Source organism: Leucoraja erinacea, chromosome 5, assembly GCF_028641065.1.
Source record: "Leucoraja erinacea ecotype New England chromosome 5, Leri_hhj_1, whole genome shotgun sequence".
NCBI classification, from domain to species: domain Eukaryota; kingdom Metazoa; phylum Chordata; class Chondrichthyes; order Rajiformes; family Rajidae; genus Leucoraja; species Leucoraja erinaceus.
Window position 1 is genome coordinate 90236516 of NC_073381.1, and position 12376 is coordinate 90248891.

General features: G+C 47.1%; 1 long non-coding RNA gene across 1 annotated transcript; it reads right to left on the bottom strand.

The window, feature by feature from the left end:
- Positions 1 to 4121: 4121 nt before the first annotated feature.
- Positions 4122 to 11706, bottom strand: LOC129697539 (uncharacterized). The gene is made up of 3 exons (XR_008723541.1): positions 11248 to 11706; positions 5833 to 5922; positions 4122 to 5293 (listed from the first exon to the last, which is right to left on the bottom strand). It is a non-coding gene; the product is annotated as an uncharacterized LOC129697539 (long non-coding RNA).
- Positions 11707 to 12376: the final 670 nt, after the last annotated feature.

Genomic DNA, 12376 nt, shown 5'->3' on the forward strand with positions numbered 1-12376 from the left:
CAGCCTGCCATAATGACTTTCGACCAGTGGCCCTAACACCCATTGTAATGAAGTGTTTTGAGCGACTAGTTATGCAGCACATCAAAAATAGTCTACCTGCCGACCTAGACCCACTGCAGTTCGCCTACAGAGCCAACCGATCCACAGAGGACGCAGTCTCAACAACACTGAACCTGGTATTGTCACATCTCGATCGGAAAAATACCTATGCCAGGATCCTCTTCATAGACTTCAGCTCTGCTTTCAATACAATCATTCCGCAGCAGCTGGTGGAGAAGTTGGAGCTATTGGGGGTTGATACTGGCACATGCAACTGGGTCCTGAACTTTCTGTCGCAACGGCAGCAGACAGTCAGGGTGGGCAGTAGGACATCAAAAACCATAGCCGTGAGCACTGCTCACCCCAAGGCTGTGTCCTAAGCCCCCTGTTGTTTAGTCTGCTGACACACGACTGTACTGCCAGACTCGATAACAACTTCATCAACAAGTTCGCTGATGACACAACAGTGGTGGGTCTCATCAGTGACAATGATGAATCGGCGTACAGGATGGAGGTGGAGCTGCTCACAGGTTGGTGCAAATCCCACAACCTCATTCTTAACATGGGAAAAACTAAGGAGATGGTGGTTGACTTCAGGAGGGCGGGAAAACAACACCATACACCGCTGCACATCGACGGAGCTGATGTGGAAAGGGTCAGCAGCATGAAGTTCCTAGGACTTCATCTGTCTGATGACCTGACGTCCACGGCCAACACCACAGCTCTGGTCAAAAGAGCCCAGCAGCGACTTCACCCTCTCCGAAGACTACGTAAAGCAGGCCTCCCCACTACACACCTACGGACTTTTTATAGGGGGACTGTCGAGAGCACATTGACCTACAGGCATCACTTCCTGGTTCGGGAGCTGCAAGGCGTACGAACGGCAGCACAAATGACAGGATTGTGAATGACCGCCAGCAGGATTATTGGTGATTCCACTCCACTTCCTGCTGGACTCTATACAGGTGAGAGATGTATCAGCACGAGCCATCTCCATCATCAAAGACCCTTACCACCCATCGCAAGACATTTTCTCCATCCTGCCATCTGGGAAGAGGTACAGGAGCATTAGTTGCAAATTCCGGAAGTGGCGGGGCTGTTCAGCTTCGGCTCCCCTGCAGTCCGTCTGTCTTGCTTTTAAATGGTTTTTGCCCCCTGCCAAGTTTTGGTTAACCCCCATACTGCAGTTGAGCCACTGTTGTGCCACTGGGGGTCGGAACGTTCCTGTTCTGTTTAGTAGAGTGTTAAATTTTTTCATGATACATGTATTTTTTTTATTTCTATTTATTTTTCATGCACACTGAATGGACACTGGTTGAGCAACGTTTTTTTGTTTCCTCTGGGTATGCGAATACTCAGGAAATGACAATAAAGATATACAATTACAATACAATACAATACAATACAATACAATACAATATGGACACACTGATCTGTTTCATAGTCAATGCCTACTATGTTCTGTTGAAGCAAAGCAAGCTGAAGCTGAAGCAAAGCAAGGTGAAGCTGAAGCAAAGCAAGGTGAAGCTGAAGCTGAAGCGAAGCAAGAATTTTATTGTCCTGTCAGAGACACATGACAATAAACTCTCTTGACTTGACTCGACTTGAGGTCATCTGTTGCTGCCCTGACTTTTCTTGGTCTTTTCTCGCCGTCTCGGATCTCATTCTCCTCCCCCCCCCCCGGCCTCTGCCCCCCCCCCCCCCCCCCGGAGGTCCAGCCACTTTTAGTCTGAAGAAGTCTCGACTGAAACATCACCTATCTATTTTCTCCAGAGATGCTGCCTGCCCGCTGAGTTACCCCAACACTGTGTCTTTCTCAGGTGGATATCCAGTTACTTTTCAGAGGTCATTACTACTCACGATATGATGCTACAAAACCTTATTTATCCAGGGAGGAAAATTGATCCGCCAACAGTCATTAATAAACAAAAAAACAAATACATGAAAAAAGAAGACACTGGAAAGGATTGAGGGTTGGGCAAAGATTTGGGGGGGGGGTTGGGGAGTCCTCAGTCATCACTGTCTACTCCTTAATGACAAGAAGGGGGAGGATTTGTACAGTTTTATAGCCACAGGGAGGAAGGATCACCTGTGGCGGGCGTACTGTCCCGCAACTTGCGTTATGAACAAATGGACAATGAGACAGATACAAGAAACTGCGGAAGCTGGAATCATGAGCAAAACACAGACTGCTGGAGTAACGCAACAGGTCAGGCAGCATTTCCTCCCTCTGTACTGTACACTGACAATGACAATTAAAATTGAATCTGAATCTGAATCTGAATCATCTGTGGAGGGAATGGTGGGAATGGACTGGTGACATTTTGGGTTGAGTACCTCAGACTCATGGTTGTTTGTTAGATTGTCATTGCTCCCACGGCCAGCAGAGGTTGCTGTGGGTGCACCAGAACCAGAACCAGAATGTGTTTTTTCTCCAGAGATGCTGCCTGACCTACTGAGTTACTCCAGCACTTTGTGTCCATCTTTAATATAAACCAGCATCCTCGTACAGAATGTATAGAAATTCCATATTCACTACGACTGAGCAATTGAATCCATTGCAGCTGGTTACAAGACAAGAGAATATTGTGATATGAAAAGGAAATAAGCTCATTCACCACAGTTAATTTCAGTCCATTTTGGAGAAATGCAGCAAAATTTGACGCAGCACAATGGCAGTCACAGGGAGAACATGCAAACTCCACGCGGAGAGCACACAAGGTCGGGATTGATTTCTGGCACTGTGAGGCAGCAACTCTATCAGCTGTGCTGCCCTTAATTAGCCACGATGCAGCATATTTAAGGAGATGAGTGGAAAATATAGATCTTATGTGTTAAGTACTTTAGGCTGTGCACGCCATACACCAGAAGAAGAAGAGAAGATGTGTTAATTCCGGAAGTGGCGGGGCTGTTAACAGCTGCGGCTCCCCTGCAGTCCGTCTGTCTTTACTTTTTTCTGTTGTTTCTTTTGTCTTGTTTTGGTTAAGTTTTAGTTTGTTGGGTTGTGTTAGAGTGGGTGAAACATGTTCTCTGTCTCTTCCTTCGGGGGAATGCGACTTTTTCGTGTCGTATCCCCCTTCTCTGCCTCCGTCTGCGCTGAGGCCTAATGGCGGAGCTGGCGACCTCCAGCCTGCGACTGACCCCGAGGCTCCGGAGGCAGAGCCAGCCAGGACTCACCAATGAGAGGCTGGCCGTCTTCAGGGAAATGAGGGGGAGGGAGATGGGACAGGGTCTCTACACCCCTCCCTCTCTGCCCCTCTCCTGCTCTACCCCCCTCCATTCCCTCTACCCTCCCTCACTATTCCGCGGAAGGAAACTGGAACACCCAAAGAAAACTCACGTGGTCACAGGGGAGAGCGCACGAACTCTGTGCAGACAGCACCCGTAGTCAGGATCGAACCTAAGTCTCTGGCATTGTACGGCAGCTGCTCTACTACTAAGGTAGACAAAAATGCTGGAGAAACTCGGTGGGTGAGGCAGCATCTATGGAGCAAAAGAAATAGGCATCATTTCAGACTCCATCTTCTTCAGATTTCCTTCGCTCCATAGATGCTGCCGCACCCGCTGAGTTTCTCCAGCATTTTTGTGTACCTTCGATTTTCCAGCATCTGCAGTTCCCTCTTAAACAGCTCTACTACTAAGGCAGTTTTTAACAAAGATCTTTGAGCAGAGCTCAGAAGGTACACAAAATTGCTGGAGAAACTCAGCGGGTGCAGCAGCATCTATGGAGTGAAGGAAATAAGCGACTTCGCCTATTTCCTTCGCTCCATAGATGCTGCTGCACCCGCTGAGTTTCTCCAGCAATTTTGTGTACCTTCGATCTTCCAGCATCTGCAGTTCCTTCTTGAACACTTAGAGCAGAGCTCTTTGGTTTTTAATAGGCAGATAGTTGGAACAAAGGCTAAAGATAAGAGGAGAAGGTGTGAGACAGGTTTGAAGCATTGTGGATTGTGAAGCCAGATGAAGAAAAGCAAAGATCCTATAGCTTGGAGAGAAGTAGCTGAGGGGGGGAGACGGATGGAAAGAGAAAATAAGTGGTAGTTCAAATGGAGCACAGGAGGGTGAGGGGAGAAGAGGGGGGGAGGGGGGAGAAAAGGGGGGGTTGTGGGGAACGGTAGTTAGAGGTTACCTAAACTTGGAAAATTCAACGTTCATATCATCGGATTATAAGCTACCCAAGCGGAATATGAGGTGCTGTTCCTCCAGTTTGCATGTGGCCTCACTCTGGCAATGGAGGCCACCCAGGGCAGATGTTATCAGAATAGTTAAAACTCAAAATTGCTTGAATCTCAATTAACTCAAAGAAATGTAAGGTATCACACACTTAATCCCCGCATTTGTTCCTCTCCCACAAAATAATTCCACTTGGTAGACACAGAATGCTGGAGTAACTCAGGGGGTGAGGCAGCATCTCTGGAGAGAAGGAATTGTAGTGACAGGTTTTTATATTGTTCAAGAGATTACTCCCTCTAGCCACAGGAGACTACATGGTTACAGGAGAGTCGTAATACGCATGTGAGCTCTCCGTGAGACCTTCAGAGCTTAACAGATAAATCTTCATAACATAGTCTGTTGATGAATAGTTTCTTTATTTTTGAAGAAAAACAATAAGGTATACGTCCGACCTTATACTCTGACTCGTACACTGTAATCTCCGTCAAACTCCAGCATATCGCTTTAAACGTTAGAAAACTCCTCGTGTCTCGGTTACACTTCACATGGTCGAAGGGTATATCTTCCCCACGTAACTCCAAAACTGAACAAAAACACTAGGCTTCTGTGCAAGAAACCCAGCATCAAATCTCACCCACATAATAATGTGGGCAGTCAAAAATATAAAGAAAAATGCCATAATTAATGACACACAAAATAAGCCAAATGGCCGCTGCAGGAATGGGTGACGTTTCAGGTCGAGACCCTACTTCTTTTCGACCCGAAACATCACCCATTCCTTCTCTCCATCGATGCTGCCTCACCCGCTGAGTTACTCCAGCATTTTGTGTCAACCTTCGATTTTATCCAGCATCTGCAATTCTTTCTTACACATAATTTCACTGAACTGGTTACATGAATATTTTACACCATACACAAAAATATTGATCAATACTTGCAATAATCACACATGCAATGGATTGCTCTGTGATCCAACTCCAGTTGTGTTGAAGGCAGCCACTTGGATCTTGTTTGTAACTTTTGTTGCCACAGTATGAATACTGCAGATCAGCCCGTCATCTTGTGCAAGTTGTTTTATACCCTGGAAACAACAAAAAACAAAATAAAAATGGTGTCAGGAGTAATTATATACTGAAGGATTTGCATCAAAATGATCCCACACCCAAACACATAGACATCCAAACATCTCACCATCCATATTGCAAAAGGATGCCAAAACCGTCATTTATATGAATGAATGAATGAATGAATGAATGAATAAATGTATTGGCCAAGTATTCCCATACAAGGAATTTGCCTTGGTGCTCCACCCCCAAGTGACAACATGACATACAGTGACAGTTAGGAATCACACATAAAACATTAAACATTAATGATTTATGAACCTATCTCCCTGCACATAACCCATATCCCTCCATTCCCTGCATATCCACATTCATATCCAAACATCTTTTAAATGCCACTAACGCATCTGCTTCAACCATCACCCCCGGCAGCAGTTTCCAGGTGTTAACATTAAAAAAAACGCATCTGTCTCCAACACCTCAGCCGCACGTTCCAATCACACAACATCCTCTGTTGAAAATATCGTACATCTCCCTTGAACTTTGCCCCTCTCACCTTGAAGCTATGCCCTCTAGTCTTTGAATTTTCCATCCTGGGAAAAAAGATCTGAATGTCCAGCCTCATAATTTTTGAGATTGAGATTATCTGTAAATGAAAATCGAAATGTGAAATAAACACCGAAAAACTCTCTGTGTTGCAAAAAAAAAAAAAACTTGCCCCGCACATCTCCTTGATTAGATTTGTCCATCCTTGCCGTGTGCAGAGTGGGCCGCTGGAGGCCCTGCAGCACCTGGAGGATCACGTGGATCAGAGGGAATGGAGGCCTCACAGAGGTCATGTGTGCAGATCAGACGTGGCCTACAGCGGCACAGAGCAACGGTGGAGACACAGACAACATCGCCAGGCCAGGCTGACCCGTGCAACACCGACCCAGTGCCACTGCCAGGGCAACGGGACTTAATGGCCAGGGTAGGACTACATTTTTGAAGAAACTCAAACTTGAAGGATGCAAGATGGTGCTGAAAATGAGATGACTCTTCAATGCTTCAATGTTATCTACTATTCTTATACTCGTGTAATTGGGTATAATTGTGCTTATTCAGAGTAAGGTTTTTACTGAAATGTATGCGAAAAAGGGATTTTCACATGCATCTCTCAAATTAAACACACAGCTTGTGGTCTACGAGGTTTCAGTGATGTCTACAGTGCAGTTCAGACACCTCGGCAAACTCCTCCAAACTCACTGGATGTTCAATGCTAGTTTCCTGGCTGCAGCCAAAATCCTAAGCATCAAAGCTCATTACAGGCAGCAGCCACATGGCGAGCACAATAGTTCAGATAGGAAAGCGTGAGGGTTATGTGCAAAACCAAAGCAAATGGGATTAGCTCAGGTGAATATCCAAATCTACACGGATAAGAACAAGGGCCAAAAAGCCTGTTTCCTTGTTTTATCAATCAATGTTTAAACTCCTCAAACAGACACTACACTGAAACAGACACAAAGTGCTGGAGTTACTCCGTGGGTCAGGCAGCATCTGTGGAGATAAAGGATGGGCGGCGTTTCGGACCAGGACCCTCTTGAAGAATTTACGAAACGTCGCCCATCCTATTCCTCCAGAGCCTTTTCAAGAGAGAGTTAGAGTTAGATTTAGCTCTTAGGGCTAAAGGATTCAAGGGATATGGGGAAAAAGCAGGAACGGGTACTGATTTTAGATCAGCCATGATCTTATTGAATGGTGGTGCTGGCTCAAAGGGCCGAATATTATTATATTTTTATATTTTTATATGTTTTCTAGAGCCGCTGCTTGAGCTGTGGAGTTGCTCCAACACTTTGTCTGTCTGTCTGTCTCTGGTGCAAACCAATATCTGCTTAGAGTCATAGAATGATACAGTGTGGAAAGGGGCCGTTCAGCCCAACTTGCCCACACCTGCCAACATGTCCTAGCTACACTAGTCCCACCTGCCAGCATTTGGTCCATATCTCTCTGAACCATGCCATTCTTTATTTCTGGACTCTGGGCTCCACAACAAGATTAACAGGAAGACAAAAAAAACCGATTCAAGCTCGTTTTCTTTGGTGAAGAAAGTCTTCAAGATTCTTGGGAATCCCTTCGCCTACAAGAAGACAACATTGAGAGTAAGCCAAGACAGACATAAAAAGCTGGAGTAACTCAGCGGGACAGGCAGCATCTCTAGAGAGAAGGAATAGCTGGCGTTTCGGGTTGAGACCCTTCTTCAGTCCCCAACAACACGGGTAGTGCTTTTGCAGAAAAGGCAACTGTGGGGCCACTGCTTCGTTTAAAATGGCGCTGCTGCGGATTAAACTCTGCGAACAGGGTCTGTTTAAAATGGCGCCCGCGGGGGGGCGGGGCCATGACGTCAGCACCTGAGCCTCGATCTTCTCATCGAGTCCACACACAAGATTAGAAGTTGTTCAGTCAGAGCTGAACACACTTCTCGGCATCTGCATACAATGGTGTCTGTCTTGCGCTTCTTGTGTGTGGTGGTGGAAAGATTGGTGAAAACAGGGCCGCGACGTGAACGCTATTTCCTTGACTTGCCTCGATGAAGGGTCGAAGCATCCTCCCTGATGGGTCGGTCTGGTCGTCAAGGGGTACGGCGTCCTCTCTCATTGGACGGACTGGTCGTCAGGGAGCGTGTTGTTCTCTCTCATTGGTCAGGCTGTGCCGTCACCGGGAGGAGCCCTCGTTCATTGGTCAGGCCCGTCGCTTAGGAGACCAGGCGTTATCTCATTGGACGGACTGGTCTTCTGGGAGTGCATCGTCTTCTCTTATTGGAAGGCTGGTCGTCAGGGAGCGCATCATCTTCTCTCATTGGACGGCTGGTCGTCACTGAGCGCGTCGTCTTCTCTCATTGGACAGACTGGTCATCAGGGAGCGCATCGTCTTCTCTCATTGGACGGACTGCAAACACGCTGCAGGTCCACGTGCTGTGGCGATGGTTTAAAATCCTCTCCCACTTTCTCATCCTCTCCCCACACACTGCAGACAACACGCCCTGTCCACCCTCTCCCCCCTCCCATCACTATCCATCTGTACGCGGCACCTCTTCTCTTACAGGTGTCAGGGGTTGTGAGGAGAAGGCAGGAGAATGGGGTTAGGAGGGAGAGATAGATCTGCCGTGATTGAATGGTGGAGTAGACTTGATGGGCCGAATGGCCTAATTCTACTCCTATCACTTATGACCTTACTAATTCCTTCATGTTAGTCAAGTCAAGTTTATTCTTCACATACACATACGAGATGTGCAGTGAAATGAAAAGTGGCAATGCCTGCGGACTTTTGTGCAAAAAGACAAACAAGCAAACAAACTATAAACACAATCACATATTCTTTTACATTTTAAATATTGTGGGCGGAAGGAAAAATGTTCAGTAAAGTTAGTCCCTGATGAGATAGGAGTTTACAGTCCAAATGGCCTCTGGGAAGAAACTCCTTCTCAACCTCTCCATTCTCACAGCATGGCAACGGAGGCGTTTGCCTGACCGTAGCAGCTGGAACAGTCCGTTGCAGGGGTGGAAGGGGTCTCCCATGATTTTATTGGCTCTGGAGTTGCACCTCCTGATGTATAGTTCCTGCAGGGGGGCAAGTGAAGTTCCCATAGTGCGTTCGTCCGAACGCACTACTCTCTGCAGAGCCTTCTTGTCCTGGGCAGAGCAATTCCCAAACCAGATGGTAATATTTCTGAACACGATGCTTTCCACAGCTGCTGAGTAGAAGCACTGGAGGATTCTCGGAGACAATCTGAATTTCCTCAATTGCCTGAGGTGGTAAAGGCGATGCCTTGCCTTACTCACGCGTTGATGAGGTGATGAAGATGATCGATGAGGGTAGACCGGTGGATGTTGTCTCCATGGATTGTAGCAAGGCTTTGATAAAGTCTCCCATGGTAGGCTTGACCAGAAGATTAAGATGCATGGGATTAACATAATGAATTGTTGCCATTTTTGTTCCACTGTCATCCCTGCTAGTGTATCTTTCCAGTCAACTTTGGCCAGCTCCTCCCTCATGGCCCCATAGTCCCCTTTATTCAACTGCAACACTGACACCTCCGATCTACCCTTCTCCCTCTCCAATTGTAGATTAAACCTGACCATGTTATTGTCACTGGCTCCTAATGGCTCATTAACCTTGAGATCCTTTATCAAATCCAGTTCATTACATAACACTAAATCCAGAATTGCCTTCTCCCTGGTAGGCTCCAATACAAGCTATTCAAAGAATCCATCACAAAGGCACTCTACAAAGTCCCTTTCTTCTGGTCCAGTACCAACCTGATTTTCCCAGTCTACCTGCATGTTGAAATCTCCCATAACAACCACAACATTACTTTTGCAACATGCCAATTTTCACTCCTGATTCAACTTGCCCTATGTCCAGGCTACTGTTTGGGGGGCTGTAGATTAGTCCCATTAGGGTCTTTTTACCCTTACAATTCCTTAGTTCTATCATTACTGACTCCACAGCTCCTGTTTCAATGTCACCCCTTGCAAAGGACTAGATTTCATTCCTCACCAACCGAAGTCTATAGAACATTGGAAAATTATCACCAATGCGACGATTTCTAGAGCTACTTCAGAAGTACCCTAGGATGCAGACCATCAGGTCCTGGGGATTTATCAGCCTTCAGTCCCATCAATCTACCCAACACCATTTCCTTCCTAATGTGGATTTCCTCCGACACCCCAGATCCTCTGGCCACTAGTACATCAGGAAGATGTGTTTGGATTTTTGGATTGTTTTTCTTGGAATGTTGGAGGTTGCGAGGAGACCTGATGGAACTATATACAATTATGAGAGGCATAGATAGGATAGACAGTCATCTCCAATCTTTTTTCCCAGGGTGGAAATGTCCAAAACTAGAGGGCATAGCTTTAAGGTGAGAGGGGCAAAGTGGAAAGGAAATGAGTGGAGCAGGGTTTTTTTCCCACACACACAGAATGGTGGGGACCTGCAACGTGCTGCCAGGGGTGGTGGTTGAGGCAGATACGATAGTGACGTTTAAGAGGCTTTTGGCTAGGCACATGGAAATGCAGGGAATGGAGGGATATGGATCACATGTCCTCTGGTTGCTGATTCCCCAACCCTGGGTAAAAAACTGTGCATTCACCCTATCAATTCACCTCGTGATTTTGTGCACCTCTATAGGGGGATTGCACGTAAGGTCACTGGGTCATAGGGCTTGACGGAGCCGCACAATCCATCTGGAGGACATCCGTAACTTCCGGTATATGTTATTAATGCAAGAAACGCGTACTTTCCTACCTGTTAAAAACCACCAAAATGTTGAATTTTTGCGCTGAAAAAAATTGTGGGAGTCTGGGTAAGTGTGAGAGACATGTACCCAACTTTAGAATTCCAAACGTGAAGCGAAATGAAGGTAAAGAGAAGCGAGAACTGAAGGGACAACAACAACTAAAGTGCTTGGTAAACATTGGCCGTGCAGATATCGGAATTGAAAATATTGGGAATTATCGCGTTTGCTCACTGCATTTCATCAAGTAAGGCACTATTTGTGTTTTTTCTTGATTCCTTTGGTATCTAAAAGTCTCAGAAGTGATAAATCTGGCTGTAAATGTTTCCTCAGATGCGTTTTCATTTGTATGTAAAAACCCACTTGAGAACCATGGTCGATTTAAAAAATTTACAGCCAGATTTATCACTTCTGAAACGTTTTAGATGGCAAAGGAATCAAGAAAGAACACAAATATTGCATTAGTTGATGAAATGCAGTGAGCAAACGGTCAATGTTCGCCAAGCACTCTGTCTGTTGTTGTCCCTTCAGCTCTCGCTTCTATCTACCGTCATTTCCCCTCACTTTTGGAATTCTGAAGTAGGATAAATGTCTCTCACGCTTATCCCGATTTCCATAATTATTCACAGGCAAAAATTGACATTTTCAGCGGGTTTTAATGGGCCCGCTACGCTGGAAACAATGGTCAGTGCCTACCTGCAGTTCATCGCGTGTACTCCAGTTGGCGTAGGGTAGCAACAGCACGGGTCATGGGTCGTGACCCGACTGCCGTGAAAACTCCCTATAAGATCAGTTCTCATCCTCCTGCGCTCTAAGGAATAAACTCCTCAACGTCTCCCTAAAAGCTCAGGCCACCTTGTCCTGGTAACATCCAAGTACAACTTATCTGCGCCTTTTCAGCTCATCCTTCCTCTCACAGGGAGACCAAAACTGCACGTAATGCTCCTTGCGAATTACGAGGGAGCTGGAATAGTGGAGAGAGGGACTGGAAGGAGAGTCCGTGTCTCTGGGGCTAAACTCGCCCAACCCCGGGTGCCTGCACATCCACCCTCCACCGCCGGGGGGCTGGCGGCTCCATGCAGTTTCCAGCGCGGCCGTGGGGGGGCGTCGTGAACAGTGGAGTCGTGGGAAGTTTGTTAGAGAGGAGGAAGGTGGAAGAGAGGGAAAGAGAGGGAGGGAGAAAGAGAGAGGTGGAGAGAGAGGGGTGGAGAGAGATGGAGAGAGAGAGAGTGAGAGAGAGGGATGGAGAGAGAGGGGTGGAGAGAGGGATGAGAGAGAGAGAGGGATGGAGAGAGAGAGAGAGAGGGAGAGAGAGAGAGAGAGAGAGGGATGGAGAGAGAGAGAGAGAGATGAAGAGAGAGGGGGGGATAGATAGAGAGATAGGGAGAGAGAGAGGGATGGAGAGAGAGGGATGGAGAGAGAGGGATGGAGAGAGAGAGAGAAAGAGAGAGGGAGGGAGAGGGGGAGGGAGAGAGAGGGAGGGAGGGAGAGGGGGATGGAGAGAGAGAGAGAGGGGGATGGAGAAAGAGAAGGGGTTGGAGAAAGAGAGAGGGATGGAGAGAGAGGGAGGGGTGGAGGGGAGAGTGGGAAGGAGAGAGGTGGAAGGGGGGTGGAGGGAACAGGAGGGAGGGGTGGGGAAGAGAGAGGGTGGTGGAAAGAGGGGGGGAAGGAGATGAGAGGGAGAGAGGGAGGGAGGAGGGAGAGAGGGGGGAGAGAGGGAGGAAGGGAGGGAGAGGGGGAAGGAGGGAGAGGAGGTGGGGAAGGGAAGAAGGGGAGATAGTGGGGGTTGGGAGAGAGAGGGAAGGAAGCAAAGATCCTATAGCAA